The sequence below is a fragment of the Fukomys damarensis genome, unplaced genomic scaffold (assembly GCF_012274545.1).
Source record: "Fukomys damarensis isolate Sample0158 unplaced genomic scaffold, DMR_v1.0_HiC HiC_scaffold_18, whole genome shotgun sequence".
Taxonomy (NCBI): domain Eukaryota; kingdom Metazoa; phylum Chordata; class Mammalia; order Rodentia; family Bathyergidae; genus Fukomys; species Fukomys damarensis.
Window position 1 is genome coordinate 48,122,292 of NW_022900930.1, and position 5,699 is coordinate 48,127,990.

At 44.6% G+C, this 5,699-nt stretch overlaps 1 protein-coding gene across 4 annotated transcripts in view; it reads left to right on the forward strand.

Moving 5' to 3' along the window:
• The window catches only part of Extl3 (exostosin like glycosyltransferase 3), an 86,290-nt gene that overhangs the window by 67,218 nt on the left and 13,373 nt on the right, over window positions 1-5,699 (forward strand). The window lies entirely within an intron of this gene.

Genomic DNA, 5,699 nt, shown 5'->3' on the forward strand with positions numbered 1-5,699 from the left:
TTCTTCATTCTCTTTTTTTTTTTTTTGTGGTGGTTTTTTTTTTTTTTTTTTTGGTACCAGGGATTGAACTCGGGTCTTTGCACTTGCAAGGCGGGCCACCAAACCACTGAGCTAAATCCCAGGCCCTATTCTTCATTCTTTTTAAATAATGACTTCCATAACAAGGGGTCTGGTGTAGAACAAAGGTGATCTTTATGTCCCCATCCTTGGGCACTCAGGTCCCACATGCTCTGGGGTTGAGAGATTTTCAGCTCAGATGGAGTAGTGGCTGGGCTGGGTAAGGAGACAGGACCTGCAGAGAGATGTGAGGAGTGGCTCATCTGAATGGGTGGTGTAGGAGTGCTGAAGTGAGGTATGTTAGTGGCTAGCTGCTGTCTGCCTATCCCCTGTCCACCATCTAAACTGTTGAGTCAGGTACCTTAGCTCCTAGAGCATAACCACATAGCTGCGAAGACACCCAACGGAAGTCACATGGGGAATAGTTCTGTGCCAAGGGCTTTAATGTCCTGTCTTTGGAAGAGTTCCCCACTAGCTTGGAGATTACCACTTTCACAGCACCTTAAAGGCGTTTTGCCATTTCTGGTGTCAGGTCAGAGGCTTTTCAGATTTTTCGTTCCCTATTTGTAATGTGGTTTTTCTCTGTCTGCTTTTAAGATATTTTTCTTTGTTTGGGTGTCAGCAGTGTGATTCTGATGTTCTTTGGCATGATTTTCCTTGATTTTTATTCTGAAAAGTGTTTTAGCAGTTAATTTGCTGGGACTGACTTCTTTTATATTTAGCCAGTCAGCCTACAGCCTGTGCCTGTGTGTAGTGTAGGAGGGGCCGCAGACGTGATGGCTTATTATACACAGTGCACAGAGCTCCCCATCTTTGGCGCTGTCCTTTGTGGAATTTCCTCCTGTTTTCAGGGGCAGTGTTTGCCCCAGACCTTTCATCTTCAGGCTAGACAGTTGTGGGTTTTGTCTGAGAGTCGCAGCTGTCCTTCGGGATGCTCCAGCCTGCTCTCAAGGTCAGAGCGACACTAACTCCCTGGGGCAGCAGTGTGCTTTCTGTTTGTTGACTCTGTTCTCTAGGAAGTTGCATTTGTCCAGAATTATAGTTGTCATCGGTAGCAGGCCAGAGTGCTTTGCAGCTTACTCAGCCTTCCTAGAAGCAGAAATCTCCAGATATATCATCATTCCACCAAACATTTTGGTTTGAGTTACTCCTTTAGATTCTGGAACATAATAAGTAAGGTAGCATCTTAGAGTATGATGTGGCAATGAGAATGTTAAGAGCTGTCCTTTTGATGTTTAAAACTTGGTCTGTTATGAAAGTGACATCTTTCAGTTATTCACAGCAGTCAAGCTCACTCAAAACATTGCTTCTCTTCACACTGCCGATTGAGTCATTTCTAGGACTGTTTTTACAACCAGTCCTGGCGTTGGATTTTTGTCACTCTGTTCTTCATAAAGGGCATAGCTCATTTATTTACAGAGTGGCTGGCAAGGGCTCTTTGAAGAAGTAACAGTGACATCTGGGGGGAAATTTGAATGGGGTGAGTGCGTGCACTGCGTGAATCTGGAGGATTCAGCCGTGGCAAGTGCAGGAAGCAGCCACAGGGCCTCCAGGTGGGAAGTTGACAGGCGTCGGGGGAAGATGGCTGGGCCATGTTTTGAGATGGGGTCTTGCTCTGTTGCCCAGGCCTCCAACTCTTGGACTCAGCTCATCTACCACCTCTTGAGTGCCGAGGCAACAGGTATGGGCCACAGTGCCAGTGCCTCTTTTCTTTTGTTCTTTTGGGTGCCAGGTATTGAACTAAGTAAGGTCCTTGTGCTTGTGAGGCAGGTGGTGGAACCACTGAGCTCCCGCCATGCCTCTTCTCAGCTTTCATTGTCTTGATTCTGTGATTCTATAATGGGGTTCTTTTTTTAAGTTAAAGGAGAAGATTATGAAGGGCTAACAGGAGCTGTTGTTTCACTTTCTTGTCTGTGTGGTACCCTGAAATAAGATTCATTCTTAGTGGATTCAGTACAGCCAGGCCTAATATTTTCTTAAAGAGCATAATATTTTAAGTACATATATTAAAAATGCTGAATTTCGTAGGTGGCAGGCACTAGTCCATGACTGCTATTCTTTTTCATTGTGAGAAGAAAGGTGGTGAGATAGTCAAAAGAACCAGCGAGGTACCAATCAGTGCAGGGTATGCAAGACTTGAACGAGTGTTGTTGAGCATTGCTCCCACCTTGATTGATGGAGACTGATGGATTTTTTTTTTGCTTTAGGAAACAGGATTAAATTAAGAATTTAATTAAATTAAGAAGTTTTCTAATTCCTCTCTAGCTGTAATTCCTTAATATTATTAAATATGTTGAATTTTCATTAGTTTTGATCTATAAACTTCTTGGGTCTTTATTCCATATTCTGAAAGTAGACTAGCAAGGCTAAATTATGTCCTATGTCACATTCATTCATTTGTTCATTTATAAGACATTTGTTGAACACCTGCTCTATGCCAGGCACGAGGCTCTGTTCATTGTGGTTGATGTACCAGTAATTAATAATTTGAAAATTAGTCTTCATGTCCATGCACAACTAAAGTGGGATTATAAGGTCTCCCATTAGTACTGAAATTTAGAAGCATGAAGAAATAGTGTTGGGGCTGTTTTAATTGAAAACATCAACAGAAATGAAAATTGTAATGTCACATACTACCTCTGGTTGACCTATTTTTTTTTTTTTGCATAATTAGATATGCTTTTCTCACACTCCCAGAGGCTGGTGCTGATCTGTGTCTTTGTTTAGAAATATTCAAGTCTTTTGGTCCTGATTTGGATGCCAAAACCAATAATAGTTGGCTGTGCTTTTGTCTAGCCATACGCACTATAGCTTTGAAGCCAAACTGTTGGGAGAAAGCTACCTGCTTCCCTCCCTCCCTCCATCCCTTGTGGTTGCTCTCTGTCCCCACCTCCCAGGCTGTCAAAGTGTAAGGGTAGAAGTACTGTTTGGGGGAAGATCTCATTGCCCTGGGATGAAGAACTGTAAGTTATTCTTGAAGTACTGCAGCTTTGCTATCTCCTGGGCATTGACTCAGTCACAACGTCTCAGCAGTGGCACTCATGACATTTTGGGCTGGATCATTCTTGGCTGGGGGAGGCTGTCCTGTGCATTGTAAGATTAGCAGCATCCCTGACTTGCACTAGGTCCAAGCAGCTCACTCTCTCCCTCCCTAGTGGTGACAACCAAACACATTTCCAGACATTGCCAGAAGTCACCCCCAGGGTGTGGGGCAGCAAAAATTACTCCTGTTTGAGAACCACTGCTCTCAATCCTTAAAGCAGCCTTACTGACCTCAGTTGTTGGTCAGCTAACCACAGATCAGTTGTAATACTTGATGTGAGTTCTGTGAATCCTTAAAGCTTTTCTTTGATTGCATCTTGCTCTCACTGAGCCCAGAAGACTTGCTCCAGGATGAGCAGAGGACAGGTATACTGTGTTCTTGCCTCTTGATGTGCAGGTGATAGACTTCACTTGCCTACTGAAACAACTGGTGTGAAATCTCCACCAAACCACATTTGCTGTTAGACTCCAGCGCTATGGTCCCACCCAAGTATTTAAAGAACACAGTTGGTTCTCTGGATTTGGTTCAGTTTATAAATTGGACAGATAATTTGGGTTATGCTCTTGGTATCAGATCATGATCATTTTAGTATCTCTTGATTCTTATTTTCAGATTCAGAGCTAGGTTGTTTACAGACGACGTGGTACTATGGTGATTTAGCAGACAATTGTTCATGTTCATACAGCCAGTAAGTAGGAGCATTGGACTTTGAGCTCAAGTTTTTTTTTTTTTGTTTTTTTTTTAACTCCAAAGCTTTGCTTTTCCCCCTTTACACAGGGTTCTCCATATTGAATGCACAGAGCAGGGGCCTGAGGGTCTTTTTTTTTTTTTTTTTGGTCAGTACTGGGGATTGAACTCAAGACTTTGTGCTTGTGAGGCAAGTGCGGTGCCATTGAGCTAAATTCCTGGCCTCTGAGGGTCTTTGATGTACAGGTTTGATGGTGTGGGTCTGTGTTTCAGATGGTCCCAGGTGAAGCCCCTGTGCTGGGCTTCAGGTCATGCTGAGTCCTGAGGCTCTCTGCTCTGTTACATGTTACTCATTTTTCTGTAAATAATCCTCCTTGAGATTAATCCATAAAATTGATAATCTGTAAGCAGATATTCACTTGGGCCTCCCTCCTGTCCCTGGGGAAGGGAGCTCAGCCACTGCGGGGCTGAGCACTTGGTGGCCATCCTTCTCTGCATCCTGACCCCACCTCAGCTCCTTATGCTGTCACCACTGCATCTGTGCTCAGGCCCCTGCTCCCAGCTGGTCAGATATGCTGCAGAGTAAAGCGGACCTCTGTGTGTGGTGCTTGGCTGGGACATCGGTACCTGTAGTACTTTGGAGACGTGGGTCCGTTTTTACCATTGTATCATGTATGGGCAGGTGCTGTGCCACTGAGCTGTACCCAACCCACTCTATCTTGATTTGGGCTGGGATTTTTGTGGAGCTGAGGCAAAGTCTAAGAAAAGCTTTTTGATGGAGTAACATTCAAAGGGAACAGTTATTCACGTGCTTTTATAATCAGCAGCACTTTTTTCCTTGATGGTACTTAATGCATTTTGGGGGCAGGGTAGTGGGCATGCCTACAATCCCAGCCACTTGGGTGGCTGAGGCAGGAAGATCACAGGTTTGAAGCCAACAACTTAGTGAGACTCTGCCTCAGAGTCAAAAAGGACTGGGAGGATGGCTCAGAAGCAGAGTGCTTATCTAGTATGATGGGGCCTCGTGTTTGGTCTAGTAGGTGGACAGAAGAAAGGAGGGCATGTTTTATCGTGCTTTGCCTTGAAATTGATAAAGGTAACATCAGTTTAGCAGTGAAAGGACTGGATTTGAAGTGAGGTGGTACCGCTGAGAGGCATTTGCAGCTGCCCACTTGTGTGATGGAGCCATCCTAGGCCTTAGCTTGTCCATGTACAGTGATACTTGGACCGCACTCTCTCCGAGGCCTTCCTTTCTGAGTAAATTCTACTGTAAGGATGTTAGAATGAATTTGCCAGAGTATGAGTTCTCTGCACCAAGAACACAGAAGGAATTCAGTCTGAGAAGTGGCAGGGGTGGAGTTTGTGTGACAAGAGGCTCTTAGCTCTGGGGAGACAGAATGGAAGGAAAGATGTCTGAAGCTGAAGAGGCTCGTGAGGGCTCAGGAGTGTACTGAGCCAGGTGGAGCTGGTCCTCTGTGCAGGTAAAGCCACCCGTGGGAATCAGGGTGACCCTGTTGGCTTTTAAAAGATAGTTCCTCATGAGATTCTCTTTGCTTTTTGAGAATAAAATGATGGTTCATTAGTTGGACTAATTTAGCTAAAAAAGAGCACAGGGCATGGTGGCACACAATTATAATCCTACTTTTGTGTGTGGCTGGGGCAGAAGGATCTTGAACTTGAGGCCAGCCTTGATAACTTAGCAATGCCCTTTCTCAAAATAAAATTATGAAGAAAGAAGCCAGGCATGGTGGTGCACGTCTGTAATCCCAGCACTCGGGAGGCTGAGCCAGGAGGAGTGCCACAACTTGTAGGCCAGCCTGGGCTACATAGTGAGTTTGAGGCCAGCCTGAACTACAAAGCAAGACTCTGTCTCTCAACAAACCAAAAAAAAAAAAAAAAAAAAAAGAGGATT